Source organism: Cylas formicarius, unplaced genomic scaffold (assembly GCF_029955315.1).
Source record: "Cylas formicarius isolate icCylForm1 unplaced genomic scaffold, icCylForm1.1 PGA_scaffold_12__32_contigs__length_19106922, whole genome shotgun sequence".
NCBI lineage: Eukaryota > Metazoa > Arthropoda > Insecta > Coleoptera > Brentidae > Cylas > Cylas formicarius.
Window position 1 is genome coordinate 8,379,771 of NW_026844225.1, and position 16,244 is coordinate 8,396,014.

At 31.2% G+C, this 16,244-nt stretch overlaps 1 protein-coding gene across 8 annotated transcripts in view; it reads left to right on the forward strand.

The window, feature by feature from the left end:
* The first annotated feature begins 152 nt into the window (after positions 1–152).
* Positions 153–16,244, forward strand: part of LOC132708646 (myocyte-specific enhancer factor 2) — a 94,989-nt gene continuing 78,897 nt past the window's right edge. For 2 of the 8 annotated variants that reach the window (XM_060681101.1, XM_060681100.1), the window contains exons 1-2: positions 153–698; positions 1,643–1,687. The gene's annotated coding sequence lies outside the window, so the exon portion shown is untranslated. Of the gene's footprint in view, positions 699–1,642; positions 1,688–14,073; positions 14,365–16,244 lie in introns of those variants that run through there. The other 6 variants (XM_060681103.1, XM_060681104.1, XM_060681106.1 and 3 more) reach the window with 5 other exon arrangements.

A 16,244-nucleotide genomic window follows, 5' to 3' on the forward strand; every position in this document is an offset into this window, starting at 1 on the left:
CTACGTGGAGCGAGTTGGGTTGCATACCTGCGTGGGCAATATAAACAAATATATTTAAAATAAAACAAATATCACATGGCATTTTCCACTAGATGTAATGACAGCTTCTTAAATAAATTTGATAATTAAAAATATGCTGTTCTGTACCGAGTCCTTAATTTTAAGTCAATATCACAAACTGCTACGAATACACGTTAATTTTTCGTTAGATAAATATTTGTAGTTAAATGTGTTTCGGTTGTGATGTATAGTCAATTGTTTGTTTTTGCATAAATTTCGGAAACAAAAGCGGAAAGGTCTCCGAAGTAATTCAAATCAAGGACTTAATTTTGCTCCAAGCCAATTGTATGTGATGTCATAATGACATCATCGCGAATGTTTCGTCTCGCACAAGTCAAGAAGACAAAATGTTTTCAATTGGAACTTGAAGGCGGGAACTGTGAGTTGTATTGGTAAAAGTGAAATTATCTCGTGTACATTAACTGTTGCTAAATTAACGCCATTGCTGTTGACTGTTGCTGGTCTCTAGAATCAATAGCAGCTGACGTCAGAGTTTGTTCCATCGCGATATCAGTTAATGCGGTAGGGGGGTAGTGCACTTGTAACTTGGCTAGTAGTGTCATGTATCCGCGCAAGTGGTTTCATGAACGTTGTTATGTTTTGTGACTAAATTTTGTTGTGTGGCGCTGTTTTTTGGCGTAAGTTTTTGTTTTACCTTATATGCATTGCATGTCGTTAGGGACATAAGAAAATCGAATTACTAGGCCTCATTTTATTCTTTTTCGTTACGTGCCGAGTGGCCTTCACCGGCGTATTACTGTTGACATTGAAGGCCTTAACGCAAAGACTGCAAAAGGCTAAGGGAGGTCAACAATTCACATGTGCAGCTCAAATTGTACTTTTAAGTTCGATTACTCTCTAGTGATAACCTGTCACTGTTCTTTTCATGAGGTTTTTTAAGCCTCGGTTGCCTAACCTGCGACCTGTGACCTTCCGATTTGAAGCGCGCGAGTTATCAAATTCTCAAACTCAGAAATGAACTATTTTTACTTTGACTCTGAACGGTTTATATTTTTACCAATGTATTCATTCCGTCCGGGTTTGAAGATTTGCTATATATTTGTTAATATCGACGTTTTATAAAAAAAAGTCAATTTCATCCCGTCGTCCAACAGTAGCAAAACAGGTTGTATCGGTTCTCGATGTCAAGACTGAAAAAGGAAACAAAAATAAAATCCCTCAAGCTCTCGGTACCAATAAACGGTAATTAGCCAGTGCAAATTCATACATTCAGTTTTCACATATTTAACCAGAAACTGGAAAATTAAATGCAGCTGGTGATACTTGGTAGCAGCAAAGATGGTTGCAGATGTTACACTTACACCCTTTTCATTTGTTTTTATTGCAAACTTGGGTTACATTGATTGTTTGTGTTTAAATTTATTATATAATATCGGTGTCTCTAATAAGTGTGTTTAGTACCAACGTTCTCATGCGATTTTTAAATAAAACATTTGAAGCAAAAAATATTTGCGTTTTACATTTAGGTGTGTAAAAATCAAATAAGATAGGCAGTTGAATTACTTAATTTAATCCTTATAATTTTATACTTTCGGCATAATAATTTGATAATTCGTTTCAGGCTAGGGGACCTAATATAATGAATTTGTTTCATACTGCACCTCAGGTGAGTACATTTTATGGGTATTCTGATTACAGTTTTATATTTTTTTAATTTACATTGCCTTGCCTAAATAGCTTTGCAAATTATCCGCTGTTGGTTACACTGCCAAAAATGTGTGTTATCATAAATGATAAGATAACCTCATAAATCATATTAATAAAATAAATTTTACTTGCATGGGCTTAAAAAACACTGAGTAGAGTTTTGAAAACTTTCGGTGGGCTCACAAGTTCCACACCATAAAATGTAGTTTGTATTTACAAACTTCTAACGCGGGTCGCTAGATGGCCCCATGCATTTCATCGACTTAATAAATAGATTTTTCATTTTTAGTGATCGTTTTTCCATGTTTATTACTAAATTGTCCTACAATTCTTGTGACTGTGTGATGTTTTAAGACCTTTTTTCATATAAAAAAATAAATATTCTTTAACTATTTCTTTTATAGCTACCTCAAACTTAGTTCGTACCTAATAATAATCTCATGTTCGTTGTTAATTATAATACCTGTTAACAAAATTTTACGTGGGTGGCGTTAATCGTATGCGGTTTGATTTGATCATAAAAATGTGCACAACAGTATGTCGTCACTTTGATGACACCCGGTCGCTACTAGTACGCCTTTTTTTATAAGGTCGTACAATATGCCGCTAAGATTTAATACGTAGTTTTGTCATGGTGTGTTTTTGTTTATCCATAATACTTAATTTTAATTGTTAACGTCGTCGTTCATTTTATTTGATTCCTAGTTCGTTGATTCCGCTTCCCCGGTGACACAATAAGCAATAAAATATGAATTAGAAAAAGTAGTACATTTTATTTCTGGCCTTACACGCGGTATAATTAGACCAGACCTTTCGGTGGGTTGACCCTTTAAGGTTATTGTCTCTGCATTTTAATAAAAAATTACAAAATCGATCCATTCGGCGAGGAAGTTGTCCCGTAAATAATTTCTCTGTTGAGGTAACAATAATTGTTAACACAAGTGAATATTGTTTTGGCCAAGTGGAAATATGCGAAATGTTTAGTATATAGTATCAGAGAAAAATATTATAGTTAAAGTCTGTTCATAGATATAAGAAAGTGACTAACTGATACGAATTAAGGAAAGACCCGGGCAAGCTGTAAGAATGAAATATGGCCGAACAGGTGCGTACTTTGCTTAGAATTTAATTATTTGGGGTTTTGTTAGGAAAAATACTAAACAATATTTATTTATTTATGTATGTATTTATGTTTGAATCTAAAATAAAATTACAAATTATTTTTATTACCTATTTAAATTACTTAAAATTATTAACATAATATATCAGTATCACTATCGCTATCATCGCCTGTTCTAATTATTATTTGTTCTATTATTTGCATTATGGATATTGTTTTGCTTTTTCTATATGTTTAACAGAATTTGCCGAACTTTGTGGAGGGATGTTAAAAACTTCAGTGTCTGTAAGTTTGAGGACATTGGAGTTAACACAGGGAAAAATATTGTTACGACGAATGGCAGATTTCAGTTGGTGCCAAACATGTTCAATGGGATTAAATATACAGTGGTAAGGTGGAAGCCTTAAAACTGTATGCCCTAGATTTTTTGCATCACAGACTAGCTAGCTTCAAGCTTTGTAGAACCTCAATTAATTGCTTTTTGGTATAATCTTACATGTAGTTTTGGATTGTTGCTTTTGTGTCACATGAGGAAGGGGTTTTACTCAACTCTCTACTGTGATAACTTGCATTGTCCATTCCAATGACGCTATTAGGAGGAATGTTTGGAAATAGTTTGTTTTTAAACCAACTTTCAAATAAACCAGCGGTGGAGTCTTCATGGTAATCCAGAGAAGAATCTTTAATATTTTTCGCAGACAGAGAAAGTCCATTTGGAAGCCAACCATCTTTAGAGCCAGCATGCAAAATAGTTATTCTTTTACCTCTTTGTGATGGCGCGTTTGTTTTACACTTATCAGTTGACTCAACCAAACCCATTTCCGGGGTATCATAAGTATCTAACCAGGTTTCATCCAAGTAAATAATTGGCTTTTGTTGTTATCTGTAAATCCTAATTTTTTCTAGATATTCCAGTCGCCATTTCCAAATTCTAAAAGATTCCATTAAAACTTGCCTTTTGTCAATTTTTTTAACTCTAAAACCCATGTGTTGAATACACCTCCATAAGGTAGTTCTGCCACACTTAACATCGGTTTCATCTTTTTCAAGTCTCCTAATTAAGATATCTAATATAGGCGCGCTTTGTTCCTCGTATAACTGGTAAATTTTACGCCGCATTATACCTTGATCACTTTCATGTACATTCGAGAAAATGTCAGGATCGCTTCTTTTTTTCCTCGCTGAAATGGGATTGATTATTCACAATTTTCCATACAGTTGATGTTGGAATTTTCGTCAATGTGGCCGTTTCTTCTAAAGATGCTTGCTTGGTGGCACCACATTCAATGAGAGTCAAATAAACATTGTTTATAACTTCCTTAGTCTCAATAGAATAGTGTTTTCTACATTTGGGCCGGGAGCATCTCCTGAGATACACTAGACTCACATATTTTGCATAATTCGCACACGATTCAACACACGCTGTATTACACACGAAATAAGAATGATTACTAATAAACTTAAACTAAGTAGTATACCAAACCAAAGAATATTAAACACAAGGGTATTATTTATATCAATTGAAGTATTAATATGTCGATATCGTTAAATATTTTTCAAAAATCTTTGGTTACTTCAACCTAGACATATATGGTGTAAATAAATAAATAAAATTACATTGAGAGAAATTGAACTTTGCGCGTTTTATCGCAAAATTTAAAAAAAAAATCAAAAATATTTTACTGAGCACATATCCTACGAATTCTTTTCAAAAGAGAGTTTCTTTTGGAAAATAGTAGGGTTGTGACCAATAAACTTGTAAATATTAAAATAAAAAAAAACATATATAATAAATAAACTAATATATTTTTTAAATCAAATGATTTCTTTGAAATTGAGATATAGTTCTCCTTTTTCCGTTTGCCTTTCAGGTAATGATGTTTAGGAAAACGTGAAAAAAAAGGGGGTGCTTAACTATTTATCGCGATATCGCTTGTGCGTCATTTGCATCAATAAATAATAAAAGAGTTGAATATTTTAAACCTAAGCTACATATAAAATGTTCGGTCGATGGAGCTAAAGATAGATCGGTATTATATTAAAAGAACAAAAATTAAGATTGTCGAGTTTCTATAAATGACAATCTTAATTTCAACCCTTTAGAGATTTCCGATGTTTTGTTTTTGCATCTTTATCTGCTACCGTCTCGCTTTCCTATAAAATCGCTAACGAGCCATCTAAGCGAATTTTACGCGACATCATTTACGAAATTACAGCTGTTCCCTCAACACTCAATATTATTGAAAAGCATTAATGCCTTTAGATTTTATGCGAAAATAAACAAGTTGGTGTGTATACAAGCTATTCCCCTTTCGAGTGAGAAGTTAAATAAATGAAATAAAATTTGCGGGCGTTAAACCAAGTGCTTTAAAACAATAGCGCCATTTTGCACACCACTTTAGTAACGTCTTGTCCACTTGGTGATAGGCAATATGGAGCAACTCGTTTTTGTGTTTATGTTCATACATTCATACAGCTTTTGTTATAATCTCTGGGATATTCTGCTTTTATGGTAAAAATTGTATCGTATTTTTATTTCTTTTGTCCCAAACTGCCCACCGTGGCACTCAAGCGGGCACTATGCCTTGGCTTGCGCCTATTATTATTTGGAACATTAAAAAAAGGTCCAGCTTCACAAAGACTTTTGAAGAACAGCTGATTTGGCGATTTACCGAGACTGGTCTTTGAATGATTGGGTTTCCGGTGAATATAAGAGATCTAAATAGGTTATCCATATTTTTAAATCAACTCTCACATGCGCGTACGAAGGGTTAAGTTTCATTACATTGATCTTGGAAACCTGTAAAACCTGGCAAGTCATTAAACGATCATTAAATTATCCAAAAGTTTTTTTATAATAATTTAATACGCTTTTGCGTTTTCTTATATATTTTTTTGAGATTATGACTTGTACTATTCTTAATTTTTCATTCAATCTTGTCTTATAATACTGTTATTTTGTTGTAATTTTGTTTGCCTCAGGATTTTGAGTTTACGTATTAGAAACGATAGGTTTTTTTTTGTAGATTTCCTCATAAGGACCGTGGCAGTGTTCCACTTGCTTTATTCTGAAGTCTTTGAAGTCGGTTTTGTTGTTGTTTAAAACGTTTATTGCCCCAAGTATTTGTATGTATTGCTTTATCTAGTTAGGCTCTTCATTTAGTTTAATTTCTTTAGGTATTAAGGTGTGATTTTCGTAATTCGTTCTTTGAAACTTTCGATGATTTCTTATTTTTATTCACCCAGTATTTAACAAATCCTGCTTTCTGTCAGTTAATTTTATGTTTTATGCGAAAATGGTAATGTTTATTAAAAAAAATCGTATTTTGCAACAATAGCTATCGAAGTCAAAAAATATCTGTCTTTACAGTTTTAAGTATGTTATGTACTACCTCTTTCATTTTGTTGCACTTTTGCTTGTTTAAGATTTTAAGTTGATGTGTAAGGAGAGATGTTGATTGAAATGTACCGGATTTCGCTTGCCAAATTCTGAAGTCTTTGAAGTCGGTTTAGTTGTCGAATAATTTGATTACCCAACCTGGATTTCGTCAGTTAGTCCTTCTCTTTTTCGCTTTGTCTATTTTCTGCCAGTTAATTTTCTGCTTTATGCGAAGCCCATAATTGGTAATTAAAGGGCAGTAATTAATTTTTACGGAAGCACGTGTGATATGATCAATAAATTGTCATAAAATGTAAAAGAAAAATGATAAAAAAACTGATTTAAAATAAAAAAATATTTAATATTGAGTAGGTTATTTTTCCTCCGTATCAATATTTTATCCTTGTTCTGGTGTTTAAAGGAACGCCATAACCTCTCGTAAAGATTGACGTAGGCTGCGTTCCCCTTCTTTCATTGCAATTTTACCCTAATCGTGTATCTAGGGTTCATCTTATGTCTTACTAAACATCCTGTAACGTACATTGACATTTAGGTTACTTCCGATGCGCGTGTTTCTCCACGAGACTGCAGACTAAAGGCGGAAAGATGCTGTTGGCAACCGATGCTATTATATTACAATAATTAAAATGTAGCGCTGAGGCGACATATTTTTCGTATAGCTCCAGTCTCTCTGTTGTCGACTTTTAAGATTTTACCATTTAATAGGCGACGTTACATTAAGTTATAAATATAAATGTCAAATAACCATTTTTTCCCGTTATTATGCATTGAGCTTGGAAATGAGAATTAAGTTCTCTGGATTTTGTAAAATATTTTAAAGTTCTTGGAAACTATTGAAGAGAGTTGACTAAATAGTCATAATTTTACGTTATAAATTTAAAAAAGAAAGTTTTCCCATTTTTTTATAATCCTCATATCTTCGTTATTATTGATGTGAGAAAATAAATTGTATCTAATTTTATTATAATTATGCCGTTGCTTCTTTTGAACTTCATAATAATAATAATAACACTAACATACATTTTTTAAACATTTTTGAAAAACACAATATAATATAATTGATGGCACCTTTTTAACACTACACCTGAAAACGGTTAAAAAGGAATCATTGACAATATTGAATGCCAGTAAGCAGACCTTTCTTCCTATATAAAATTTTAAAACGTCCAAACCTTTAAACGTGTAAAAAAGTTGTGTGTGTGCTAAGAATGCTATAATAAAATTACATGCAACATGGTTATCTAAATAGCAATTATCCAAATTATTTGTCAGATCAATAAATACCGAAATATGATGATGATGGTTTAGTATTTTTATTTTATTTATTTATTATGTTTATTTTTATTTTTATTCACATATTTCGCTTTTATAAAATATATTGAGAAAAATATGTATTAGGTGTTTTTTGCTCTGATATTAAATTGTCATTATTGTTTAAGGCAAGTAGTGCGTCTTTGAGATTTTGGATATATCAAATTTAGTATATTCGACCAATGTCATTGGTGTATGCTTTTTTTTTTCAGCTACGTTTTACCTAACATGTGAATTGCTAGGGTAAATATGGAAGCTTTTTGAGAGAAATCTACGACAGTCTTAATGATTTAAGAATGACGCCATTTTTCTAATCAAAAGCGTAATTATATCTGATCGTCTGAGTCCGGCTGCTGCTATCATAAATATTTCTACAAAATATTCAATATTTCTAGTATGGCAGTAATAGTCAGTTTATATTCCGAATTGGATATTTTAATAATGTTGGCGTGACCTTGTATTATTTAGCAGTCTGAATTTGATTAGCATTATTTTGTTGAGTCTGGTCGCGTATTGAAGGATGGACATAGGCGTTTATTAGTTTTACTCGAATTTGCCGAATTTTGCAACTGCCTTTAGGAAATCGAATTATTAAATAAGTTAAAAGTCAATTAATCAATTAATTTATAAAAAGTGTGGTATAGGTTATTTTTCCCATTTTTGTTATTGTTAAAATTATGCGCTAGTTTTCAAAAACGGGTTTTATTTATTTATTATGTTTTATGAATTATTCTCCTTTTCCAGTTTTAACCATGATTTCTAATATATCTTTTATAGTTTTATATTTTCAATTTAAATATTTCCTGTGAACTTCATCAGCATTTTGATTACGAAAATTGTAAAATTTAAATGTAAATGCAAAATCTTCCTGCCGCTGCATATTTATTCCGTTAAATACGAATTTTTCACTACTATTCTTTTCGTAGTTCAATTCAAATAGGTTCACTTTAAGTCTAGCATTTGTTCTTTAATTTGAACTTGTTTTTGGCAAGTATTGATTATTAAATGTTAATTCATTACTTGCCTTATTACGATATGTCAAATTTCCAAACACCTATTTATTTCGATTTTCTCTTTTTAATCCTGTAAGATATTTTTTTAAATACGAACAGGAATTTTTATTCCGTTGTGAAATGTTTTTATTATTTTATTTTTTTTTGCGCCTTGCTTACGGTTAAATCGAAATATAATAAGAACCGGTTCTGCAATTTGTAAGTTGGTTATCGCTACTAAAAGCATTTTGTTTGCATTTTATTATTTTATATAAATAAAATTTGTATATTATTAACGACTTAAGGGTTTTGAATGATATCACAATATGACACTAAATGGAATTTTTGAAAGAAAATTAATTTAAACGTTGAATTTTCTTGTTGTCCATGCAAACATATCCGCACTGCTGCAAATGACCTGATATCAGGTTTCAGCGACATTTAAAGAGATTTTTTTTATCGTGAAGACGCACACATTGCCTTGCTAGACTGGAGTGTGACCCCTTGGAGGAGTTTTCAGCACACATGCTCTATAAAATGTCCCCCACCGTTCGTGACGCAGCTGTTTGCAGTTCGGAGTACACACGTGTATTACCACGAGCCGTAACCTCCCCCGTGTTCGAGACACAGTGGCGACTCGTGCGGGGCGTAACGATTGAATAGTTGCACCGAAATGATCGTAATTGGACAAATACCGTTTTTACATATTACGTAAATAATAGATTAATTTTCCATTTAAAAATAGCAAGGTAATTTCAATTACTTTTGAAGATGTCGGTTCTATTCTATCAGAGAGACTTTAATTAATTAATTAATTATTTGATTTCTATACATGAGAATTCTAAATAGTGTACCTCTCGCTATTAATTATTAAATTTTAAGGTGCTATTTATTCTTTCTTTTTTCTGAAACATTTTTTTCAGTAATATGGCAAAAGACGCGAAAGCGAAGCCAAACGATGGCATTGTAAAATTATTATTAAGCAAGCGTTATGCAAAAGCAAAACCAATTCATCATAATATGGTAAAATTCTTATTCGTACACGAAATATAAAAAATTATTTGTATACACCACATTTTCAGTAAAGACAAAATTTTTAACAGTTCTTTTAATTATTCTCATCTGTAATTACAATTTAGTTAAGTATAAATTTAATTTGCCTTGTTTTCATACTTAAATTTTCCATTTTCGAATTTGGCTTGTAGTTATGTCCGGAGACCTTTCCGTACTTCCTTTATTTTAAATTATTTTTTTATTATTTAAATTATTTTTTTGAAATTGGTTCATTATTCTTTGTATAGGGGTACGGATTTTCAAAAACTATGTCACTGTTTAATTAATTCCAAAAAAACAGAGTTCTAAAGACTTATAAAAAATTACCCTTATAAACATTTTTTACACGAAAATTAATTAAATCATTATTAACTAAATTATTTCTTATTATATAAATATTTTTTTGAAATTGTAGTATTATTATTATTATTATTTGTGTGGGGGTCCGAGATTTCAAAAATTATGTGGTGGCTTAATTAATTATAGAAAAAAAGTATTTTAAAGACTTATTGAAAAAATGTACCATTATAGAAAATTTTACACCAAAATTTATTCAGTAATTATTAACTAAATTATTTTTTATTATATAAATTCTTTTTTTGAAATCTATTATTATTACTTATGTAGTGTACGAGAGTTCAAAAACTATGTGTTTGCTTAATTAATTATGGAAGAAAAAGTGTTGTAAAGACTTATTGAGAAAATATACCCTTATAAAAAATTTTACACTGAAATTAAGTAATTATTTGCTAAATTATTTTTATTGTATAAATTCTTTTTTTTTTGAAATCGTATTAATATTATTATTTGTCTAGGGGTATGAGATTTCAAGAACTATATGGCTGCTTAATTAATTATCGAAGAAAAAGTGTTCTAAAGACTTATTGAAAAAAAAAAACCCTATAAAAATACCACCGCACAGCCGCTGCTCTTCCGAGAGAACGACCGAGTCTGGAACCCTTAAGAGTTTTAATTGTTCCTAGTTATTCGATTAGAAGTTTAAGAACCGTGTCCGTCTTTCTTTTTCGAGATCTACACTAGTCTTTGATAATTGCAATTATAAAACGCTACCAATTAATTGGCGGATTAATTTTTTTGCGACATAAAGTAGACGGCCTGTTTATCTCACTCGTTATATTATTATTTCTTCTATATCCTTTAAAAAATTAAGAAGCAGAAGAGGAAATCCAATTTATTTCCAGCTCTGTTGCAAATGCGATTATTTTGTGTATCTTGACTTTTTCGCCAAGTTAAGTCCGTTTTGTGCGGTTTTGCTGGAAAACGTCAAGTAAAACATAGAAAATAATTTATTTTTCATTGCCACCGTATTAGGAATAAAAATACAAAAATCATTAAGTTGGATAATTTTTTTAAAAAATTGTATTAAATATTTTCTTTTTGGACGCCTTTATTACTGTAACGGTTTAATCAGTGTAATAATTGAACTTTTCTTCTATTATTTATCTATTTGGTAGTCTCATAATATAATATCGTTTAATATATTTTTTGTAAACAATATTGTTTTTTGTCTTGCATTGCGAAAATAGCACAAATATTTTCAAATGTAATTGTTTAAATAAATATTAATTATAATAAATGAAACTCGATAGAGTCAAAAATCGGATTTTAAAATAGCACAGTTAATACCAAATAACATTGCACTGTTTTCCCTGCCACAAGTTTCACATGTTTGCACTAGTGCAGAAAATAACATTTTATTTAATTTTTTCTAGGTTTAAAGCTGTTAAATTTAATTTAATTTGTGCAAAAAGTATTTGTTAAATGCAGGTGCTTAGAAAATGGGTTTAAAATTTTACCAAAAGTCAATTCGCGTTTTTCTTTCGCTGGAATACTTTTCAAACATTTGTGTCCGGTCTCCATACACGTAAGTTGCCGTATGTTTACTTTCAGCAATTAAGGTACTTTAAACACGAGCCATATGCTCTATTCTTTTAAAAACAAAATGTGATCGGCAGCTTCTACGCGTGCTGCTTGTTTTTAAGAACTAATTCCATAAACATTTTTGTCCCACTTATAAGATATGAAAACAGGAAATTTTACACGCGAAATGCACATTGCAGAGTGCCACAATGTGCAACATGGCACACGTATTATAGATTTAATTAAAGCACGGTATAAATGATATTTATTATCGCGAGAGTAAGTGGTTATTAAAAATTACGTGGAGATGGTTAGTTTGAATGCTTTTACGGTTTTCCTGGTTGGGTCCTTGTTTGTAGTGAAAAATATTATAATTTGATGGGCCTTTTCAATTTAATTCTGTTATAGCTACTAGATATGACAAAATAAATATTTTTGAAGCCCAAAATGTTGAGCATCGACCCTCAATATCCGCCTTTGAAAACTAGCTTTCCACCAATAAGACCTTGCGATGATCAACAAGCAAGATAGTGCAAAGTCTAAGTCTAATTTTGCAGTATTTCAATTTTCTTATCGCTGAATCCATTTTTTTAAAATTTTCTGTCGTAGCTTACATTTCACCGCCAAGCATGAAAATAAAAAATAAACACTCAACCGTGCCTTGAGTGAATGGATGGAATGGAATTACCTAATCAGATCTATTATTGAAAAAATTATGTTGTATGGGGTTTACAGGCAACATGTTCAACATTAGACAATCGTATTTGTCTGATAGACTACAGTATGAACGAGTAGGTATAAATATCAGCCCTACTGACGGTTGTAATTTTGGGGTGCCACAAGGCTCCCTTTACTCCCTCTATGTGCTTAGTCTAAAAAACACTGGTTTATACATTTGTGGACGACGCAGTGCTTCTGTATATTTTTGGAAATGTCAACGATATCGATGATATTGTGAATGCTGATCTGAAGCTGACCCATTGGCTATTGTTAAAAATCAATGTTCATAAATCAAATTTATGTTATTTAAATCGAACAACAGGACTGTAAAAAGTAAACAATAAGTGTATTGAGCAAGTATCAAAAATAAAATATCTAATCGTTTTAATTGAAAATAAGCTGAGTTGGACTGAAAACATTATATATATTTCTAGAAAAAAATACATCAATGATTAGCGCACTGTACAGAATTAGAGACTAGCCAAAAAAATTGTACATATTAATGTGAGTATTAATATGTACAATTTTTTTGGCTCACATTTTAAACTTAAATTTGATAAGAGTGTTGTAGAATAAAATTTAAAGATTTTATGTATTTATAACCGGCTACCTCACACTACAATAATTTACCGAACTAGAAGCGGGATAAAGTATCACGTTTGGAATATGTATAGAGTTTTAAATAAAAGTGTCATTAAAACCAACCCATTTATTAGGTTTCCTGATTGTCGCAAATATTAGAAACTATGAAATATTTGTAATTCGACTAAAATCATTTGTAAACTTGTCTTAAGTAATTATTAATACCAGAAAGCTTTGTCAGTGTATAGTGTTTAATATAGACGAGCCGTTTATTTATTAATTGTCCGTAATGCCAGTGCTCCTAAAAAGTTATTTATTTATTTATTTATCAACGGGCCAACCGCCCAATATAAAATAAGATTCACATAAATTTAAAAAGTGCTACTTGTACATAACCTCACAGCGAAGTTATTATATTAATAATAATAATAATTGGACGTTTATTAACATAAAACAATAAAAATATAATATGACCAGGATGAAAAAAGTTGCAGTTGATGTTGGAAAGACACTATTTGAAACTTTGTAAGATTGGAGGAATTCGTTCTCTTCCGTGAACTTAAATTGCTAAAGTTCAAGTAAATTAGTCTTGAAAAATAATTTTTGTATTGGGTTTAGGTATTGCAAAACTCTTTTAGCGTCCTTAGCATCGTCGATAATGAGTAGTTGCTTGTCATTATAAAAATTAGTTTGAAAATCACGGAAAATTGTTGGGCGATATTTCTTAGCGGACAGTAAAAAAACCTGATCACCTAATGATCTAATTAACACTGTTTCGGATGATTAAGAATTGTACTTACTAGGAAAATTGACACAATTATAACGAACATCGAAATATTTGACTAAACCGCAAATAAAAAATGTCGCTTTTACTTTCCTGCATTGTACATCAACGGATGCTAAAATACATATTTTCGTTTGTCGTTTCAAGACGTGATTCGGGTCCTAATCGTTTTTGTCGCGAACTCATTTAATCGAAGCTGTTGAAAATCGCCACGTTTGAATGGTTTCCGAACAGTGAATGGCTGTTTCTCACTTGCTATACACCAAGTTTAACGGGAATCTATGTATAGATGGATATTTCTGTTTTGTTTATGTCTATAATTAACATTAAAAATTTGTTCAGGCAAAGCCCGTTGGTGTGTGCAACTTGGGCAAGTCAAAAATACTCAAAAAGCTTCGCCTGTATACCAGTACTGAAATAAAACTTATATTTTGAGCGTGTTGTGTGATATTATTCCGGATAGAACTTCGACCTGGTGCTTAGTGGCCAGCAAGCAGCAGAACGGTTTGCCTGTGGCCCCCTTTTTTGTTCAGGCCCGTTTAAGGGGGCAATCGGGGGCCCGCGTGTCGGTTCTAAATGACTGTCAAGCATCTCGTCGTCGTACGTGTCTGCGTGTATGTGTGTGTGTGTGTGTGTGTGTGTGTGTGTCTGAGTGTGTGGCTGTGTGTGAGACTTTAGAATTGACTCCGTGTCAGTGCCTTAATTTCCATACGATTCGAGGACCGTATTCGAAAAATTTCGTCCCATGTTGCGGATTGTCATCCATTTATTATCACGATCCCTTTTCTACACGGTAATATTTCGGTTTAGTATTTATTTTATATTGTTTTATTTAGTTATTTGATTGACGAAGTGCATTTTTTTACAATAACCCGGCAAAAAAATATCAACAATGCTGAACCAACCCCAGGGGAATAAATAATTTTAGAAGACATTAAAAATATACAGGGCGTTCCGAAACACGTCCAAAAATGCCTCCTTAGAGGGGACTAAAGGAAACCATTTCTGAAACGGTTTAAAATACTTAATAGAAATTTTGATGAAAAATACCTTTGAGTTACGGCTAACAATTTCCTACAGTGGTGCCACTAAAGGGGACTGTCACTTATTTTGCCTCCAAAAAAATGTATTCTTGTTTAAAGTAAAAATGATTACTAGTTTAAATTATTTTGAACTTAAATGTTGCCAGAAGTAACTTTTATGGACTAATCGCGGTTTGTAAGAAGAGCGAGAAAGAAAAGACAGAAAATAAACAGCGACTTGGAAAATTCTTGAAAAATGTTGAGAAGGGATAAAGCCTAGTTGAGTGTTAGCAAGTGACCTGGTCCAAGGGAAAAAATAGAATGCCCCATTTTGTTAAATGGAAGGGAATCTGGAAAATATAATTCTTAAGAATTCCTCTCTCAGTAGTATGAATTATTCTTGAATTCCTTCAAACTGCTCATTATAATTTAATTAAATTTAATTAATACTATGGTTATATATAAATCGTATTTTTTGCATGAACGTAATAAAATTATTGGCTTATTTTTATAAAGTTCTTTGTTTGTTGTTCGTTTAAATCTGCTGCAATATAGTTTCATCTTCTCAAAAATTTAGTCTTCTGGTACTGTTTTTCTGTAAATGGTTTAATTTGTTATTTGCGCATGTGACCAATTTTTGGACCACTAAATTGATTTTTCACCATTTTTGAACCAGTTTTCGAACCACACATTGCATTATACTGTATTAAGAGCATTAAATAAACTATTGATTTTTTAAATTACTAAATAAATAAATATTAAAATGAAAAATATGTAGCTAAAATTAATATCACATAATCAATGAATCTGGCTTTGTTGCTGAAATCGTATGTCAGTCTGCACACTAACCATTCATTCATTTTAAAATCTCTGGGCATTTTTTTCGTGTAGGAAGGGGATTTCCTCAAACACTATTTACAGATGATGTCTTTTTTTAGTTAAGATTTTTCTTTTGATTGCAAAAATAGTGTAGCCTTTAAATATTTAATTGGATTAAATTTGAACCTTATTATTATTATTAAAATAATATAAAATATGTAATTTATTTTTGTTTGTTTATTTATTTTATTTTAGTTTTTAAAATCCTCTGTTCTCATTTACTAAATTTATATCTTCTGCTTATTTTAAAAATTCTTATCAAACCCGATAAAATTAGAAAAAAAGAATTGGTAGTTTCACTTTTTTAACTTATATATTAAATAAGTTTAGTGTTCAACTTCAAAGCAAAATGAAATATACTACAGGGGGTAAAAAGTTTGACTTATACTCATCGGGATAGTATTTGAAAAATTTATATTCAACAAGTCGATTTCGAACTAAATACATATTTAGTAGCCCATGCGTAAGATTTGCGATAAGAGATGGACGATTATTAGTGTTTATGGTTGTGATTTTTTATACCATACCAGCGTTTTAAAATATTTGGTTTTGAGATGTTCGCTGCCAAGGCAAACAAGAACATAATATTTATTTACTGTGTTTGCGGAAGGCATGTAAATTTAATAATGAAATATTAGATTGTGAATGCGTTATTACATAAGTTTAAAGTACGATTTTCGTATTTGCAATGTTTCGGTGTAATTGCGAACAACGCGATATGAGTTAGAATATGAACATAGTCGATGAATTTTGACGAAATAAAAAAATACGG